This window comes from Psittacula echo (assembly GCF_963264785.1).
Source record: "Psittacula echo genome assembly, chromosome: 6".
Taxonomy (NCBI): Eukaryota; Metazoa; Chordata; class Aves; order Psittaciformes; family Psittacidae; genus Psittacula; species Psittacula echo.
The window spans coordinates 55,479,260-55,499,976 of record NC_137743.1 but is presented as its reverse complement, the minus strand read 5'-3'; positions in this window follow the sequence as shown (position 1 = coordinate 55,499,976).

Genomic DNA, 20,717 nt, shown 5'->3' with positions numbered 1-20,717 from the left:
TCCTCCTGGTATGCCTTTTGCAGCCGCAATGTCTCTGGACCTGTAGGCTTTGTGGATCTTTGAACCCTAACCCTAACCCTAACCCTAAACTTTTTGAAAGTCTAATCCTGTGGCTCATGTCTCTACCACCATGGGTGTTCCTCCTGAAAGATTTTGTAAGGACTAATGTTGGTGAATTGTAGTACTCATCTTGGTATGCCTTTTGCAGCCCCAGTGTCTCTGGACCTGTAGGCTTTGTGGATCTTTGAACCCTAACCCTAACCCTAACCCTAAACTTTTTGCAAGTCTAATCCTGTGGCTCATGTCTCTACCACCATGGGTGTTCCTCCTGAAAGGTTTTGTAAGGACTAATGTTGGTGAATTGTAGTACTCATCTTGGTATGCCTTTTGCAGCCCCAGTGTCTCTGGACCTGTAGGCTTTGTGGCTTTTTGAAGCCTAAGCCAAGCCCTAACCCCTAACCCCTAATACTGAGGCTTATGTCTTCACCACCATGGGAGTTCCTCATGAGAAAGTTGTTAAAGGACGGATGTTGGTGCAGTGCTGTACTCATCTTGGTATGCCTTTTGCAGCCCCAGTGTCTCTGGACCTGTAGGCTTTGTAGCTCTTTCAACCCTAAGCCTGTCCTGAATGGCACAGGATAATATTGCGTACGCCCCCAGCAGCTTGGGTGTCCCACATGAACAAGTGGTGTAAGGTGCAAAGTTTTTGCAGTGCCGTACTGCTCTTGGCATGTGTTTTGCAGCCCCAGGATCTCTGGACCTTTAGGCTTTGTGCATCTTTGAACTTAACCCTAACACTAACCCTAAAGTTTTTGAAACCTGAGTACAGTACTGGCGGATTTTCCGCATGAGAAAGGTGCGCAAGGACCAATGTTTGTGCAGTGCCGTACTCCTCCTGGTATGCCTTTTGCAGCCGCAATGTCTCTGGACCTGTAGGCTTTGTGGATCTTTGAACCCTAACCCTAACCCTAACCCTAAACTTTTTGAAAGTCTGATCCTTTGGCTCATGTCTCTACCACCATGGGTGTTCCTCCTGAAAGGTTTTGTAAGGACTAATGTTGGTGAATTGTAGTACTCATCTTGGTATGCCTTTTGCAGCCCCAGTGTCTCTGGACCTGTAGGCTTTGTGGCTTTTTGAAGCCTAAGCCAAGCCCTAACCCCTAACCCCTAATACTGAGGCTTATGTCTTCACCACCATGGGAGTTCCTCATGAGAAAGTTGTTAAAGGACCGATGTTGGTGCAGTGCTGTACTCATCTTGGTATGCCTTTTGCAGCCCCAGTGTCTCTGGACCTGTAGGCTTTGTAGCTCTTTCAACCCTAAGCCTGTCCTGAATGGCACAGGATAATATTGCGTACGCCCCCAGCAGCTTGGGTGTCCCACATGAACAAGTGGTGTAAGGTGCAATGTTTTTGCAGTGCCGTACTGCTCTTGGCATGTGTTTTGCAGCCCCAGGATCTCTGGACCTTTAGGCTTTGTGCATCTTTGAACTTAACCCTAACACTAACCCTAAAGTTTTTGAAACCTGAGTACAGTACTGGCGGATTTTCCGCATGAGAAAGGTGCGCAAGGACCAATGTTTGTGCAGTGCCGTACTCCTCCTGGTATGCCTTTTGCAGCCGCAATGTCTCTGGACCTGTAGGCTTTGTGGATCTTTGAACCCTAACCCTAACCCTAACCCTAAACTTTTTGCAAGTCTAATCCTGTGGCTCATGTCTCTACCACCATGGGTGTTCCTCATGAAAGGTTTTGTAAGGACTAATGTTGGTGAATTGTAGTACTCATCTTGGTATGCCTTTTGCAGCCCCAGTGTCTCTGGACCTGTAGGCTTTGTGGCTTTTTGAAGCCTAAGCCAAGCCCTAACCCCTAACCCCTAATACTGAGGCTTATGTCTTCACCACCATGGGAGTTCCTCATGAGAAAGTTGTTAAAGGACCTATGTTGGTGCAGTGCTGTACTCATCTTGGTATGCCTTTTGCAGCCCCAGTGTCTCTGGACCTGTAGGCTTTGTAGCTCTTTCTACCCTAAGCCTGTCCTGAATGGCACAGGATAATATTGCGTACGCCCCCAGCAGCTTGGGTGTCCCACATGAACAAGTGGTGTAAGGTGCAATGTTTTTGCAGTGCCGTACTCCTCTTGGCATGTGTTTTGCAGCCCCAGGATCTCTGGACCTTTAGGCTTTCTGCATCTTTGAACTTAACCTTAACACTAACCCTAAAGTTTTTGAAACCTGAGTAGAGTACTGGCGGATTTTCCGCATGAGAAAGGTGCGCAAGGACCAATGTTTGTGCAGTGCCGTACTCCTCCTGGTATGCCTTTTGCAGCCGCAATGTCTCTGAACCTGTAGGCTTTGTGGATCTTTGAACCCTAACCCTAACCCTAACCCTAAACTTTTTGCAAGTCTAATCCTGTGGCTCATGTCTCTACCACCATGGGTGTTCCTCCTGAAAGGTTTTGTAAGGACTAATGTTGGTGAATTGTAGTACTCATCTTGGTATGCCTTTTGCAGCCCCAGTGTCTCTGGACCTGTAGGCTTTGTGGCTTTTTGAAGCCTAAGCCAAGCCCTAACCCCTAACCCCTAATACTGAGGCTTATGTCTTCACCACCATGGGAGTTCCTCATGAGAAAGTTGTTAAAGGACCGATGTTGGTGCAGTGCTGTACTCATCTTGGTATGCCTTTTGCAGCCCCAGTGTCTCTGGACCTGTAGGCTTTGTAGCTCTTTCAACGCTAAGCCTGTCCTGAATGGCACAGGATAATATTGCGTACGGCCCCAGCAGCTTGGGTGTCCCACATGAACAAGTGGTGTAAGGTGCAAAGTTTTTGCAGTGCCGTACTGCTCTTGGCATGTGTTTTGCAGCCCCAGGATCTCTGGACCTTTAGGCTTTGTGCATCTTTGAACTTAACCCTAACACTAACCCTAAAGTTTTTGAAACCTGAGTACAGTACTGGCGGATTTTCCGCATGAGAAAGGTGCGCAAGGACCAATGTTTGTGCAGTGCCGTACTCCTCCTGGTATGCCTTTTGCAGCCGCAATGTCTCTGGACCTGTAGGCTTTGTGGATCTTTGAACCCTAACCCTAACCCTAACCCTAAACTTTTTGAAAGTCTGATCCTGTGGCTCATGTCTCTACCACCATGGGTGTTCCTCATGAAAGGTTTTGTAAGGACTAATGTTGGTGAATTGTAGTACTCATCTTGGTATGCCTTTTGCAGCCCCAGTGTCTCTGGACCTGTAGGCTTTGTGGCTTTTTGAAGCCTAAGCCAAGCCCTAACCCCTAACCCCTAATACTGAGGCTTATGTCTTCACCACCATGGCAGTTCCTCATGAGAAAGTTGTTAAAGGACCGATGTTGGTGCAGTGCTGTACTCATCTTGGTATGCCTTTTGCAGCCCCAGTGTCTCTGGACCTGTAGGCTTTGTAGCTCTTTCAACGCTAAGCCTGTCCTGAATGGCACAGGATAATATTGCGTACGCCCCCAGCAGCTTGGGTGTCCCACATGAACAAGTGGTGTAAGGTGCAATGTTTTTGCAGTGCCGTACTGCTCTTGGCATGTGTTTTGCAGCCCCAGGATCTCTGGACCTTTAGGCTTTCTGCATCTTTGAACTTAACCCTAACACTAACCCTAAAGTTTTTGAAACCTGAGTACAGTACTGGCGGATTTTCCGCATGAGAAAGGTGCGCAAGGACCAATGTTTGTGCAGTGCCGTACTCCTCCTGGTATGCCTTTTGCAGCCGCAATGTCTCTGGACCTGTAGGCTTTGTGGATCTTTGAACCCTAACCCTAACCCTAACCCTAAACTTTTTGAAAGTCTAATCCTGTGGCTCATGTCTCTACCACCATGGGTGTTCCTCCTGAAAGGTTTTGTAAGGACTAATGTTGGTGAATTGTAGTACTCATCTTGGTATGCCTTTTGCAGCCCCAGTGTCTCTGGACCTGTAGGCTTTGTGGCTTTTTGAAGCCTAAGCCAAGCCCTAACCCCTAACCCCTAATACTGAGGCTTATGTCTTCACCACCATGGGAGTTCCTCATGAGAAAGTTGTTAAAGGACCGATGTTGGTGCAGTGCTGTACTCATCTTGGTATGCCTTTTGCAGCCCCAGTGTCTCTGGACCTGTAGGCTTTGTAGCTCTTTCAACCCTAAGCCTGTCCTGAATGGCACAGGATAATATTGCGTACGCCCCCAGCAGCTTGGGTGTCCCACATGAACAAGTGGTGTAAGGTGCAATGTTTTTGCAGTGCCGTACTGCTCTTGGCATGTGTTTTGCAGCCCCAGGATCTCTGGACCTTTAGGCTTTCTGCATCTTTGAACTTAACCCTAACACTAACCCTAAAGTTTTTGAAACCTGAGTAGAGTACTGGCGGATTTTCCGCATGAGAAAGGTGCGCAAGGACCAATGTTTGTGCAGTGCCGTACTCCTCCTGGTATGCCTTTTGCAGCCGCAATGTCTCTGGACCTGTAGGCTTTGTGGATCTTTGAACCCTAACCCTAACCCTAACCCTAAACTTTTTGCAAGTCTAATCCTGTGGCTCATGTCTCTACCACCATGGGTGTTCCTCCTGAAAGGTTTTGTAAGGACTAATGTTGGTGAATTGTAGTACTCATCTTGGTATGCCTTTTGCAGCCCCAGTGTCTCTGGACCTGTAGGCTTTGTGGCTTTTTGAAGCCTAAGCCAAGCCCTAACCCCTAACCCCTAATACTGAGGCTTATGTCTTCACCACCATGGGAGTTCCTCATGAGAAAGTTGTTAAAGGACCGATGTTGGTGCAGTGCTGTACTCATCTTGGTATGCCTTTTGCAGCCCCAGTGTCTCTGGACCTGTAGGCTTTGTAGCTCTTTCAACGCTAAGCCTGTCCTGAATGGCACAGGATAATATTGCGTACGCCCCCAGCAGCTTGGGTGTCCCACATGAACAAGTGGTGTAAGGTGCAAAGTTTTTGCAGTGCCGTACTGCTCTTGGCATGTGTTTTGCAGCCCCAGGATCTCTGGACCTTTAGGCTTTGTGCATCTTTGAACTTAACCCTAACACTAACCCTAAAGTTTTTGAAACCTGAGTACAGTACTGGCGGATTTTCCGCATGAGAAAGGTGCGCAAGGACCAATGTTTGTGCAGTGCCGTACTCCTCCTGGTATGCCTTTTGCAGCCGCAATGTCTCTGGACCTGTAGGCTTTGTGGATCTTTGAACCCTAACCCTAACCCTAACCCTAAACTTTTTGAAAGTCTGATCCTTTGGCTCATGTCTCTACCACCATGGGTGTTCCTCATGAAAGGTTTTGTAAGGACTAATGTTGGTGAATTGTAGTACTCATCTTGGTATGCCTTTTGCAGCCCCAGTGTCTCTGGACCTGTAGGCTTTGTGGCTTTTTGAAGCCTAAGCCAAGCCCTAACCCCTAACCCCTAATACTGAGGCTTATGTCTTCACCACCATGGCAGTTCCTCATGAGAAAGTTGTTAAAGGACCGATGTTGGTGCAGTGCTGTACTCATCTTGGTATGCCTTTTGCAGCCCCAGTGTCTCTGGACCTGTAGGCTTTGTAGCTCTTTCAACCCTAAGCCTGTCCTGAATGGCACAGGATAATATTGCGTACGCCCCCAGCAGCTTGGGTGTCCCACATGAACAAGTGGTGTAAGGTGCAATGTTTTTGCAGTGCCGTCCTGCTCTTGGCATGTGTTTTGCAGCCCCAGGATCTCTGGACCTTTAGGCTTTCTGCATCTTTGAACTTAACCCTAACACTAACCCTAAAGTTTTTGAAACCTGAGTACAGTACTGGCGGATTTTCCGCATGAGAAAGGTGCGCAAGGACCAATGTTTGTGCAGTGCCGTACTCCTCCTGGTATGCCTTTTGCAGCCGCAATGTCTCTGGACCTGTAGGCTTTGTGGATCTTTGAACCCTAACCCTAACCCTAACCCTAAACTTTTTGCAAGTCTAATCCTGTGGCTCATGTCTCTACCACCATGGATGTTCCTCATGAAAGGTTTTGTAAGGACTAATGTTGGTGAATTGTAGTACTCATCTTGGTATGCCTTTTGCAGCCCCAGTGTCTCTGGACCTGTAGGCTTTGTGGCTTTTTGAAGCCTAAGCCAAGCCCTAACCCCTAACCCCTAATACTGAGGCTTATGTCTTCACCACCATGGGAGTTCCTCATGAGAAAGTTGTTAAAGGACCGATGTTGGTGCAGTGCTGTACTCATCTTGGTATGCCTTTTGCAGCCCCAGTGTCTCTGGACCTGTAGGCTTTGTAGCTCTTTCAACCCTAAGCCTGTCCTGAATGGCACAGGATAATATTGCGTACGCCCCCAGCAGCTTGGGTGTCCCACATGAACAAGTGGTGTAAGGTGCAATGTTTTTGCAGTGCCGTACTGCTCTTGGCATGTGTTTTGCAGCCCCAGGATCTCTGGACCTTTAGGCTTTCTGCATCTTTGAACTTAACCCTAACACTAACCCTAAAGTTTTTGAAACCTGAGTAGAGTACTGGCGGATTTTCCGCATGAGAAAGGTGCGCAAGGACCAATGTTTGTGCAGTGCCGTACTCCTCCTGGTATGCCTTTTGCAGCCGCAATGTCTCTGGACCTGTAGGCTTTGTGGATCTTTGAACCCTAACCCTAACCCTAACCCTAAACTTTTTGAAAGTCTAATCCTGTGGCTCATGTCTCTACCACCATGGGTGTTCCTCATGAAAGGTTTTGTAAGGATTAATGTTGGTGAATTGTAGTACTCATCTTGGTATGCCTTTTGCAGCCCCAGTGTCTCTGGACCTGTAGGCTTTGTGGCTTTTTGAAGCCTAAGCCAAGCCCTAACCCCTAACCCCTAACACTGAGGCTTATGTCTTTACCACCATGGGAGTTCCTCATGAGAAAGTTGTTAAAGAACCTATGTTGGTGCAGTGCTGTACTCATCTTGGTATGCCTTTTGCAGCCCCAGTGTCTCTGGACCTGTAGGCTTTGTAGCTCTTTCAACCCTAAGCCTGTCCTGAATGGCACAGGATAATATTGCGTACGCCCCCAGCAGCTTGGGTGTCCCACATGAACAAGTGGTGTAAGGTGCAATGTTTTTGCAGTGCCGTACTGCTCTTGGCATGTGTTTTGCAGCCCCAGGATCTCTGGACCTTTAGGCTTTCTGCATCTTTGAACTTAACCCTAACCCTAACACTAAAGTTTTTGAAACCTGAGTACAGTACTGGCGGATTTTCCGCATGAGAAAGGTGCGCAAGGACCAATGTTTGTGCAGTGCCGTACTCCTCCTGGTATGCCTTTTGCAGCCGCAATGTCTCTGGACCTGTAGGCTTTGTGGATCTTTGAACCCTAACCCTAACCCTAACCCTAAACTTTTTGAAAGTCTAATCCTGTGGCTCATGTCTCTACCACCATGGGTGTTCCTCCTGAAAGGTTTTGTAAGGACTTATGTTGGTGAATTGTAGTACTCATCTTGGTATGCCTTTTGCAGCCCCAGTGTCTCTGGACCTGTAGGCTTTGTGGCTTTTTGAAGCCTAAGCCAAGCCCTAACCCCTAACCCCTAATACTGAGGCTTATGTCTTCACCACCATGGGAGTTCCTCAGGAGAAAGTTGTTAAAGGACCGATGTTGGTGCAGTGCTGTACTCATCTTGGTATGCCTTTTGCAGCCCCAGTGTCTCTGGACCTGTAGGCTTTGTAGCTCTTTCAACGCTAAGCCTGTCCTGAATGGCACAGGATAATATTGCGTACGCCCCCAGCAGCTTGGGTGTCCCACATGAACAAGTGGTGTAAGGTGCAATGTTTTTGCAGTGCCGTACTGCTCTTGGCATGTGTTTTGCAGCCCCAGGATCTCTGGACCTTTAGGCTTTGTGCATCTTTGAACTTAACCCTAACACTAACCCTAAAGTTTTTGAAACCTGAGTAGAGTACTGGCGGATTTTCCGCATGAGAAAGGTGCGCAAGGACCAATGTTTGTGCAGTGCCGTACTCCTCCTGGTATGCCTTTTGCAGCCGCAATGTCTCTGGACCTGTAGGCTTTGTGGATCTTTGAACCCTAACCCTAACCTTAACCCTAAACTTTTTGAAAGTCTGATCCTTTGGCTCATGTCTCTACCACCATGGGTGTTCCTCATGAAAGGTTTTGTAAGGACTAATGTTGGTGAATTGTAGTACTCATCTTGGTATGCCTTTTGCAGCCCCAGTGTCTCTGGACCTGTAGGCTTTGTGGCTTTTTGAAGCCTAAGCCAAGCCCTAACCCCTAACCCCTAATACTGAGGCTTATGTCTTCACCACCATGGGAGTTCCTCATGAGAAAGTTGTTAAAGGACCGATGTTGGTGCAGTGCTGTACTCATCTTGGTATGCCTTTTGCAGCCCCAGTGTCTCTGGACCTGTAGGCTTTGTAGCTCTTTCAACCCTAAGCCTGTCCTGAATGGCACAGGATAATATTGCGTACGCCCCCAGCAGCTTGGGTGTCCCACATGAACAAGTGGTGTAAGGTGCAATGTTTTTGCAGTGCCGTACTCCTCTTGGCATGTGTTTTGCAGCCCCAGGATCTCTGGACCTTTAGGCTTTGTGCATCTTTGAACCCTAACCCTAACCCTAACCCTAAAGTTTTTGAAACCTGAGTAGAGTACTGGCGGATTTTCCGCATGAGAAAGGTGCGCAAGGACCAATGTTTGTGCAGTGCCGTACTCCTCCTGGTATGCCTTTTGCAGCTGCAATGTCTCTGGACCTGTAGGCTTTGTGGATCTTTGAACCCTAACCCTAACCCTAACCCTAAACTTTTTGAAAGTCTAATCCTGTGGCTCATGTCTCTACCACCATGGGTGTTCCTCATGAAAGGTTTTGTAAGGACTAATGTTGGTGAATTGTAGTACTCATCTTGGTATGCCTTTTGCAGCCCCAGTGTCTCTGGACCTGTAGGCTTTGTAGCTCTTTCAACGCTAAGCCTGTCCTGAGTGGCACAGGATAATATTGCGTACGCCCCCAGCAGCTTGGGTGTCCCACATGAACAAGTGGTGTAAGGTGCAATGTTTTTGCAGTGCCGTACTGCTCTTGGCATGTGTTTTGCAGCCCCAGGATCTCTGGACCTTTAGGCTTTCTGCATCTTTGAACTTAACCCTAACTCTAACCCTAAAGTTTTTGAAACCTGAGTACAGTACTGGCGGATTTTCCGCATGAGAAAGGTGCGCAAGGACCAATGTTTGTGCAGTGCCGTACTCCTCCTGGTATGCCTTTTGCAGCCCCAGTGTCTCTGGACCTGTAGGCTTTGTGGCTTTTTGAAGCCTAAGCCAAGCCCTAACCCCTAACCCCTAATACTGAGGCTTATGTCTTTACCACCATGGCAGTTCCTCATGAGAAAGTTGTTAAAGGACCTATGTTGGTGCAGTGCTGTACTCATCTTGGTATGCCTTTTGCAGCCCCAGTGTCTCTGGACCTGTAGGCTTTGTAGCTCTTTCAACCCTAAGCCTGTCCTGAATGGCACAGGATAATATTGCGTACGCCCCCAGCAGTTTGGGTGTCCCACATGAACAAGTGGTGTAAGGTGCAATGTTTTTGCAGTGCCGTACTGCTCTTGGCATGTGTTTTGCAGCCCCAGGATCTCTGGACCTTTAAGCTTTCTGCATCTTTGAACTTAACCCTAACACTAACCCTAAAGTTTTTGAAACCTGAGTAGAGTACTGGCGGATTTTCCGCATGAGAAAGGTGCGCAAGGACCAATGTTTGTGCAGTGCCGTACTCCTCCTGGTATGCCTTTTGCAGCCGCAATGTCTCTGGACCTGTAGGCTTTGTGGATCTTTGAACCCTAACCCTAACCCTAACCCTAAACTTTTTGCAAGTCTAATCCTGTGGCTCATGTCTCTACCACCATGGGTGTTCCTCATGAAAGGTTTTGTAAGGACTAATGTTGGTGAATTGTAGTACTCATCTTGGTATGCCTTTTGCAGCCCCAGTGTCTCTGGACCTGTAGGCTTTGTGGCTTTTTGAAGCCTAAGCCAAGCCCTAACCCCTAACCCCTAATACTGAGGCTTATGTCTTCACCACCATGGGAGTTCCTCATGAGAAAGTTGTTAAAGGACCTATGTTAGTGCAGTGCTGTACTCATCTTGGTATGGCTTTTGCAGCCCCAGTGTCTCTGGACCTGTAGGCTTTGTAGCTCTTTCAACCCTAAGCCTGTCCTGAATGGCACAGGATAATATTGTGTACGCCCCCAGCAGCTTGGGTGTCCTACATGAACAAGTGGTGTAAGGTGCAATGTTTTTGCAGTGCCGTACTGCTCTTGGCATGTGTTTTGCAGCCCCAGGATCTCTGGACCTTTAGGCTTTCTGCATCTTTGAACTTAACCCTAACACTAACCCTAAAGTTTTTGAAACCTGAGTAGAGTACTGGCGGATTTTCCGCATGAGAAAGGTGCGCAAGGACCAATGTTTGTGCAGTGCCGTACTCCTCCTGGTATGCCTTTTGCAGCCGCAATGTCTCTGGACCTGTAGGCTTTGTGGATCTTTGAACCCTAACCCTAACCCTAACCCTAAACTTTTTGAAAGTCTAATCCTGTGGCTCATGTCTCTACCACCATGGGTGTTCCTCATGAAAGGTTTTGTAAGGATTAATGTTGGTGAATTGTAGTACTCATCTTGGTATGCCTTTTGCAGCCCCAGTGTCTCTGGACCTGTAGGCTTTGTGGCTTTTTGAAGCCTAAGCCAAGCCCTAACCCCTAACCCCTAACACTGAGGCTTATGTCTTTACCACCATGGGAGTTCCTCATGAGAAAGTTGTTAAAGAACCTATGTTGGTGCAGTGCTGTACTCATCTTGGTATGCCTTTTGCAGCCCCAGTGTCTCTGGACCTGTAGGCTTTGTAGCTCTTTCAACCCTAAGCCTGTCCTGAATGGCACAGGATAATATTGCGTACGCCCCCAGCAGCTTGGGTGTCCCACATGAACAAGTGGTGTAAGGTGCAATGTTTTTGCAGTGCCGTACTGCTCTTGGCATGTGTTTTGCAGCCCCAGGATCTCTGGACCTTTAGGCTTTCTGCATCTTTGAACTTAACCCTAACCCTAACACTAAAGTTTTTGAAACCTGAGTACAGTACTGGCGGATTTTCCGCATGAGAAAGGTGCGCAAGGACCAATGTTTGTGCAGTGCCGTACTCCTCCTGGTATGCCTTTTGCAGCCGCAATGTCTCTGGACCTGTAGGCTTTGTGGATCTTTGAACCCTAACCCTAACCCTAACCCTAAACTTTTTGAAAGTCTAATCCTGTGGCTCATGTCTCTACCACCATGGGTGTTCCTCCTGAAAGGTTTTGTAAGGACTTATGTTGGTGAATTGTAGTACTCATCTTGGTATGCCTTTTGCAGCCCCAGTGTCTCTGGACCTGTAGGCTTTGTGGCTTTTTGAAGCCTAAGCCAAGCCCTAACCCCTAACCCCTAATACTGAGGCTTATGTCTTCACCACCATGGGAGTTCCTCAGGAGAAAGTTGTTAAAGGACCGATGTTGGTGCAGTGCTGTACTCATCTTGGTATGCCTTTTGCAGCCCCAGTGTCTCTGGACCTGTAGGCTTTGTAGCTCTTTCAACGCTAAGCCTGTCCTGAATGGCACAGGATAATATTGCGTACGCCCCCAGCAGCTTGGGTGTCCCACATGAACAAGTGGTGTAAGGTGCAATGTTTTTGCAGTGCCGTACTGCTCTTGGCATGTGTTTTGCAGCCCCAGGATCTCTGGACCTTTAGGCTTTGTGCATCTTTGAACTTAACCCTAACACTAACCCTAAAGTTTTTGAAACCTGAGTAGAGTACTGGCGGATTTTCCGCATGAGAAAGGTGCGCAAGGACCAATGTTTGTGCAGTGCCGTACTCCTCCTGGTATGCCTTTTGCAGCCGCAATGTCTCTGGACCTGTAGGCTTTGTGGATCTTTGAACCCTAACCCTAACCTTAACCCTAAACTTTTTGAAAGTCTGATCCTTTGGCTCATGTCTCTACCACCATGGGTGTTCCTCATGAAAGGTTTTGTAAGGACTAATGTTGGTGAATTGTAGTACTCATCTTGGTATGCCTTTTGCAGCCCCAGTGTCTCTGGACCTGTAGGCTTTGTGGCTTTTTGAAGCCTAAGCCAAGCCCTAACCCCTAACCCCTAATACTGAGGCTTATGTCTTCACCACCATGGGAGTTCCTCATGAGAAAGTTGTTAAAGGACCGATGTTGGTGCAGTGCTGTACTCATCTTGGTATGCCTTTTGCAGCCCCAGTGTCTCTGGACCTGTAGGCTTTGTAGCTCTTTCAACCCTAAGCCTGTCCTGAATGGCACAGGATAATATTGCGTACGCCCCCAGCAGCTTGGGTGTCCCACATGAACAAGTGGTGTAAGGTGCAATGTTTTTGCAGTGCCGTACTGCTCTTGGCATGTGTTTTGCAGCCCCAGGATCTCTGGACCTTTAGGCTTTCTGCATCTTTGAACTTAACCCTAACTCTAACCCTAAAGTTTTTGAAACCTGAGTACAGTACTGGCGGATTTTCCGCATGAGAAAGGTGCGCAAGGACCAATGTTTGTGCAGTGCCGTACTCCTCCTGGTATGCCTTTTGCAGCCCCAGTGTCTCTGGACCTGTAGGCTTTGTGGCTTTTTGAAGCCTAAGCCAAGCCCTAACCCCTAACCCCTAATACTGAGGCTTATGTCTTTACCACCATGGCAGTTCCTCATGAGAAAGTTGTTAAAGGACCTATGTTGGTGCAGTGCTGTACTCATCTTGGTATGCCTTTTGCAGCCCCAGTGTCTCTGGACCTGTAGGCTTTGTAGCTCTTTCAACCCTAAGCCTGTCCTGAATGGCACAGGATAATATTGCGTACGCCCCCAGCAGTTTGGGTGTCCCACATGAACAAGTGGTGTAAGGTGCAATGTTTTTGCAGTGCCGTACTGCTCTTGGCATGTGTTTTGCAGCCCCAGGATCTCTGGACCTTTAAGCTTTCTGCATCTTTGAACTTAACCCTAACACTAACCCTAAAGTTTTTGAAACCTGAGTACAGTACTGGCGGATTTTCCGCATGAGAAAGGTGCGCAAGGACCAATGTTTGTGCAGTGCCGTACTCCTCCTGGTATGCCTTTTGCAGCCGCAATGTCTCTGGACCTGTAGGCTTTGTGGATCTTTGAACCCTAACCCTAACCCTAACCCTAAACTTTTTGAAAGTCTGATCCTTTGGCTCATGTCTCTACCACCATGGGTGTTCCTCATGAAAGGTTTTGTAAGGACTAATGTTGGTGAATTGTAGTACTCATCTTGGTATGCCTTTTGCAGCCCCAGTGTCTCTGGACCTGTAGGCTTTGTGGCTTTTTGAAGCCTAAGCCAAGCCCTAACCCCTAACCCCTAATACTGAGGCTTATGTCTTCACCACCATGGGAGTTCCTCATGAGAAAGTTGTTAAAGGACCGATGTTGGTGCAGTGCTGTACTCATCTTGGTATGCCTTTTGCAGCCCCAGTGTCTCTGGACCTGTAGGCTTTGTAGCTCTTTCAACCCTAAGCCTGTCCTGAATGGCACAGGATAATATTGCGTACGCCCCCAGCAGCTTGGGTGTCCCACATGAACAAGTGGTGTAAGGTGCAATGTTTTTGCAGTGCCGTACTGCTCTTGGCATGTGTTTTGCAGCCCCAGGATCTCTGGACCTTTAGGCTTTCTGCATCTTTGAACTTAACCCTAACCCTAACACTAAAGTTTTTGAAACCTGAGTACAGTACTGGCGGATTTTCCGCATGAGAAAGGTGCGCAAGGACCAATGTTTGTGCAGTGCCGTACTCCTCCTGGTATGCCTTTTGCAGCCGCAATGTCTCTGGACCTGTAGGCTTTGTGGATCTTTGAACCCTAACCCTAACCCTAACCCTAAACTTTTTGAAAGTCTAATCCTGTGGCTCATGTCTCTACCACCATGGGTGTTCCTCCTGAAAGGTTTTGTAAGGACTTATGTTGGTGAATTGTAGTACTCATCTTGGTATGCCTTTTGCAGCCCCAGTGTCTCTGGACCTGTAGGCTTTGTGGCTTTTTGAAGCCTAAGCCAAGCCCTAACCCCTAACCCCTAATACTGAGGCTTATGTCTTCACCACCATGGGAGTTCCTCAGGAGAAAGTTGTTAAAGGACCGATGTTGGTGCAGTGCTGTACTCATCTTGGTATGCCTTTTGCAGCCCCAGTGTCTCTGGACCTGTAGGCTTTGTAGCTCTTTCAACGCTAAGCCTGTCCTGAATGGCACAGGATAATATTGCGTACGCCCCCAGCAGCTTGGGTGTCCCACATGAACAAGTGGTGTAAGGTGCAATGTTTTTGCAGTGCCGTACTGCTCTTGGCATGTGTTTTGCAGCCCCAGGATCTCTGGACCTTTAGGCTTTGTGCATCTTTGAACTTAACCCTAACACTAACCCTAAAGTTTTTGAAACCTGAGTAGAGTACTGGCGGATTTTCCGCATGAGAAAGGTGCGCAAGGACCAATGTTTGTGCAGTGCCGTACTCCTCCTGGTATGCCTTTTGCAGCCGCAATGTCTCTGGACCTGTAGGCTTTGTGGATCTTTGAACCCTAACCCTAACCCTAACCCTAAACTTTTTGAAAGTCTGATCCTTTGGCTCATGTCTCTACCACCATGGGTGTTCCTCATGAAAGGTTTTGTAAGGACTAATGTTGGTGAATTGTAGTACTCATCTTGGTATGCCTTTTGCAGCCCCAGTGTCTCTGGACCTGTAGGCTTTGTGGCTTTTTGAAGCCTAAGCCAAGCCCTAACCCCTAACCCCTAATACTGAGGCTTATGTCTTCACCACCATGGGAGTTCCTCATGAGAAAGTTGTTAAAGGACCGATGTTGGTGCAGTGCTGTACTCATCTTGGTATGCCTTTTGCAGCCCCAGTGTCTCTGGACCTGTAGGCTTTGTAGCTCTTTCAACGCTAAGCCTGTCCTGAGTGGCACAGGATAATATTGCGTACGCCCCCAGCAGCTTGGGTGTCCCACATGAACAAGTGGTGTAAGGTGCAATGTTTTTGCAGTGCCGTACTGCTCTTGGCATGTGTTTTGCAGCCCCAGGATCTCTGGACCTTTAGGCTTTCTGCATCTTTGAACTTAACCCTAACTCTAACCCTAAAGTTTTTGAAACCTGAGTACAGTACTGGCGGATTTTCCGCATGAGAAAGGTGCGCAAGGACCAATGTTTGTGCAGTGCCGTACTCCTCCTGGTATGCCTTTTGCAGCCCCAGTGTCTCTGGACCTGTAGGCTTTGTGGCTTTTTGAAGCCTAAGCCAAGCCCTAACCCCTAACCCCTAATACTGAGGCTTATGTCTTTACCACCATGGCAGTTCCTCATGAGAAAGTTGTTAAAGGACCTATGTTGGTGCAGTGCTGTACTCATCTTGGTATGCCTTTTGCAGCCCCAGTGTCTCTGGACCTGTAGGCTTTGTAGCTCTTTCAACGCTAAGCCTGTCCTGAATGGCACAGGATAATATTGCGTACGCCCCCAGCAGCTTGGGTGTCCCATATGAATACGTGGTGTAAGGTGCAATGTTTTTGCAGTGCCTACTGCTCTTGGCATGTGTTTTGCAGCCCCAGGATCTCTGGACCTTTAGGCTTTCTGCATCTTTGAACTTAACCTTAACACTAACCCTAAAGTTTTTGAAACCTGAGTACAGTACTGGCGGATTTTCCGCATGAGAAAGGTGCGCAAGGACCAATGTTTGTGCAGTGCCATACTCCTCCTGGTATGCCTTTTGCAGCCGCAATGTCTCTGGACCTGTAGGCTTTGTGGATCTTTGAACCCTAACCCTAACCCTAACCCTAAACTTTTTGAAAGTCTAATCCTGTGGCTCATGTCTCTACCACCATGGGTGTTCCTCCTGAAAGGTTTTGTAAGGACTAATGTTGGTGAATTGTAGTACTCATCTTGGTATGCCTTTTGCAGCCCCAGTGTCTCTGGACCTGTAGGCTTTGTGGCTTTTTGAAGCCTAAGCCAAGCCCTAACCCCTAACCCCTAATACTGAGGCTTATGTCTTCACCACCATGGGAGTTCCTCATGAGAAAGTTGTTAAAGGACGGATGTTGGTGCAGTGCTGTACTCATCTTGGTATGCCTTTTGCAGCCCCAGTGTCTCTGGACCTGTAGGCTTTGTAGCTCTTTCAACGCTAAGCCTGTCCTGAATGGCACAGGATAATATTGCGTACGCCCCCAGCAGCTTGGGTGTCCCACATGAACAAGTGGTGTAAGGTGCAAAGTTTTTGCAGTGCCGTACTGCTCTTGGCATGTGTTTTGCAGCCCCAGGATCTCTGGACCTTTAGGCTTTGTGCATCTTTGAACTTAACCCTAACACTAACCCTAAAGTTTTTGAAACCTGAGTACAGTACTGGCGGATTTTCCGCATGAGAAAGGTGCGCAAGGACCAATGTTTGTGCAGTGCCGTACTCCTCCTGGTATGCCTTTTGCAGCCGCAATGTCTCTGGACCTGTAGGCTTTGTGGATCTTTGAACCCTAACCCTAACCCTAACCCTAAACTTTTTGAAAGTCTGATCCTGTGGCTCATGTCTCTACCACCATGGGTGTTCCTCATGAAAGGTTTTGTAAGGACTAATGTTGGTGAATTGTAGTACTCATCTTGGTATGCCTTTTGCAGCCCCAGTGTCTCTGGACCTGTAGGCTTTGTGGCTTTTTGAAGCCTAAGCCAAGCCCTAACCCCTAACCCCTAATACTGAGGCTTATGTCTTCACCACCATGGGAGTTCCTCATGAGAAAGTTGTTAAAGGACCTATGTTGGTGCAGTGCTGTACTCATCTTGGTATGCCTTTTGCAGCCCCAGTGTCTCTGGACCTGTAGGCTTTGTAGCTCTTTCAACGCTAAGCCTGTCCTGAATGGCACAGGATAATATTGCGTACGCCCCCAGCAGCTTGGGTGTCCCACATGAACAAGTGGTGTAAGGTGCAATGTTTTTGCAGTGCCGTACTCCTCTTGGCATGTGTTTTGCAGCCCCAGGATCTCTGGACCTTTAGGCTTTCTGCATCTTTGAACTTAACCTTAACACTAACCCTAAAGTTTTTGAAACCTGAGTACAGTACTGGCGGATTTTCCGCATGAGAAAGGTGCGCAAGGACCAATGTTTGTGCAGTGCCGTACTCCTCCTGGTATGCCTTTTGCAGCCGCAATGTCTCTGGACCTGTAGGCTTTGTGGATCTTTGAACCCTAACCCTAACCCTAACCCTAAACTTTTTGCAAGTCTAATCCTGTGGCTCATGTCTCTACCACCATGGGTGTTCCTCCTGAAAGGTTTTGTAAGGACTAATGTTGGTGAATTGTAGTACTCATCTTGGTATGCCTTTTGCAGCCCCAGTGTCTCTGGACCTGTAGGCTTTGTGGCTTTTTGAAGCCTAAGCCAAGCCCTAACCCCTAACCCCTAATACTGAGGCTTATGTCTTCACCACCATGGGAGTTCCTCATGAGAAAGTTGTTAAAGGACCGATGTTGGTGCAGTGCTGTACTCATCTTGGTATGCCTTTTGCAGCCCCAGTGTCTCTGGACCTGTAGGCTTTGTAGCTCTTTCAACGCTAAGCCTGTCCTGAGTGGCACAGGATAATATTGCGTACGCCCCCAGCAGCTTGGGTGTCCCACATGAACAAGTGGTGTAAGGTGCAATGTTTTTGCAGTGCCGTACTCCTCTTGGCATGTGTTTTGCAGCCCCAGGATCTCTGGACCTTTAGGCTTTCTGCATCTTTGAACTTAACCTTAACACTAACCCTAAAGTTTTTGAAACCTGAGTACAGTACTGGCGGATTTTCCGCATGAGAAAGGTGCGCAAGGACCAATGTTTGTGCAGTGCCGTACTCCTCCTGGTATGCCTTTTGCAGCCGCAATGTCTCTGAACCTGTAGGCTTTGTGGATCTTTGAACCCTAACCCTAACCCTAACCCTAAACTTTTTGCAAGTCTAATCCTGTGGCTCATGTCTCTACCACCATGGGTGTTCCTCCTGAAAGGTTTTGTAAGGACTAATGTTGGTGAATTGTAGTACTCATCTTGGTATGCCTTTTGCAGCCCCAGTGTCTCTGGACCTGTAGGCTTTGTGGCTTTTTGAAGCCTAAGCCAAGCCCTAACCCCTAACCCCTAATACTGAGGCTTATGTCTTCACCACCATGGGAGTTCCTCATGAGAAAGTTGTTAAAGGACCGATGTTGGTGCAGTGCTGTACTCATCTTGGTATGCCTTTTGCAGCCCCAGTGTCTCTGGACCTGTAGGCTTTGTAGCTCTTTCAACGCTAAGCCTGTCCTGAATGGCACAGGATAATATTGCGTACGGCCCCAGCAGCTTGGGTGTCCCACATGAACAAGTGGTGTAAGGTGCAAAGTTTTTGCAGTGCCGTACTGCTCTTGGCATGTGTTTTGCAGCCCCAGGATCTCTGGACCTTTAGGCTTTGTGCATCTTTGAACTTAACCCTAACACTAACCCTAAAGTTTTTGAAACCTGAGTACAGTACTGGCGGATTTTCCGCATGAGAAAGGTGCGCAAGGACCAATGTTTGTGCAGTGCCGTACTCCTCCTGGTATGCCTTTTGCAGCCGCAATGTCTCTGGACCTGTAGGCTTTGTGGATCTTTGAACCCTAACCCTAACCCTAACCCTAAACTTTTTGAAAGTCTGATCCTTTGGCTCATGTCTCTACCACCATGGGTGTTCCTCATGAAAGGTTTTGTAAGGACTAATGTTGGTGAATTGTAGTACTCATCTTGGTATGCCTTTTGCAGCCCCAGTGTCTCTGGACCTGTAGGCTTTGTGGCTTTTTGAAGCCTAAGCCAAGCCCTAACCCCTAACCCCTAATACTGAGGCTTATGTCTTCACCACCATGGCAGTTCCTCATGAGAAAGTTGTTAAAGGACCTATGTTGGTGCAGTGCTGTACTCATCTTGGTATGCCTTTTGCAGCCCCAGTGTCTCTGGACCTGTAGGCTTTGTAGCTCTTTCAACCCTAAGCCTGTCCTGAATGGCACAGGATAATATTGCGTACGCCCCCAGCAGCTTGGGTGTCCCACATGAACAAGTGGTGTAAGGTGCAATGTTTTTGCAGTGCCGTACTGCTCTTGGCATGTGTTTTGCAGCCCCAGGATCTCTGGACCTTTAGGCTTTGTGCATCTTTGAACTTAACGCTAACACTAACCCTAAAGTTTTTGAAACCTGAGTACAGTACTGGCGGATTTTCCGCATGAGAAAGGTGCGCAAGGACCAATGTTTGTGCAGTGCCGTACTCCTCCTGGTATGCCTTTTGCAGCCGCAATGTCTCTGGACCTGTAGGCTTTGTGGATCTTTGAACCCTAACCCTAACCCTAACCCTAAACTTTTTGCAAGTCTAATCCTGTGGCTCATGTCTCTACCACCATGGGTGTTCCTCCTGAAAGGTTTTGTAAGGACTAATGTTGGTGAATTGTAGTACTCATCTTGGTATGCCTTTTGCAGCCCCAGTGTCTCTGGACCTGTAGGCTTTGTGGCTTTTTGAAGCCTAAGCCAAGCCCTAACCCCTAACCCCTAATACTGAGGCTTATGTCTTCACCACCATGGGAGTTCCTCATGAGAAAGTTGTTAAAGGACCGATGTTGGTGCAGTGCTGTACTCATCTTGGTATGCCTTTTGCAGCCCCAGTGTCTCTGGACCTGTAGGCTTTGTAGCTCTTTCAACCCTAAGCCTGTCCTGAATGGCACAGGATAATATTGCGTACGCCCCCAGCAGCTTGGGTGTCCCACATGAACAAGTGGTGTAAGGTGCAATGTTTTTGCAGTGCCGTACTGCTCTTGGCATGTGTTTTGCAGCCCCAGGATCTCTGGACCTTTAGGCTTTGTGCATCTTTGAACTTAACCCTAACACTAACCCTAAAGTTTTTGAAACCTGAGTACAGTACTGGCGGATTTTCCGCATGAGAAAGGTGCGCAAGGACCAATGTTTGTGCAGTGCCGTACTCCTCCTGGTATGCCTTTTGCAGCCGCAATGTCTCTGGACCTGTAGGCTTTGTGGATCTTTGAACCCTAACCCTAACCCTAACCCTAAACTTTTTGCAAGTCTAATCCTGTGGCTCATGTCTCTACCACCATGGGTGTTCCTCATGAAAGGTTTTGTAAGGACTAATGTTGGTGAATTGTAGTACTCATCTTGGTATGCCTTTTGCAGCCCCAGTGTCTCTGGACCTGTAGGCTTTGTGGCTTTTTGAAGCCTAAGCCAAGCCCTAACCCCTAACCCCTAATACTGAGGCTTATGTCTTCACCACCATGGGAGTTCCTCATGAGAAAGTTGTTAAAGGACCGATGTTGGTGCAGTGCTGTACTCATCTTGGTATGCCTTTTGCAGCCCCAGTGTCTCTGGACCTGTAGGCTTTGTAGCTCTTTCAACGCTAAGCCTGTCCTGAATGGCACAGGATAATATTGCGTACGGCCCCAGCAGCTTGGGTGTCCCACATGAACAAGTGGTGTAAGGTGCAAAGTTTTTGCAGTGCCGTACTGCTCTTGGCATGTGTTTTGCAGCCCCAGGATCTCTGGACCTTTAGGCTTTGTGCATCTTTGAACTTAACCCTAACACTAACCCTAAAGTTTTTGAAACCTGAGTACAGTACTGGCGGATTTTCCGCATGAGAAAGGTGCGCAAGGACCAATGTTTGTGCAGTGCCGTACTCCTCCTGGTATGCCTTTTGCAGCCGCAATGTCTCTGGACCTGTAGGCTTTGTGGATCTTTGAACCCTAACCCTAACCCTAACCCTAAACTTTTTGAAAGTCTAATCCTGTGGC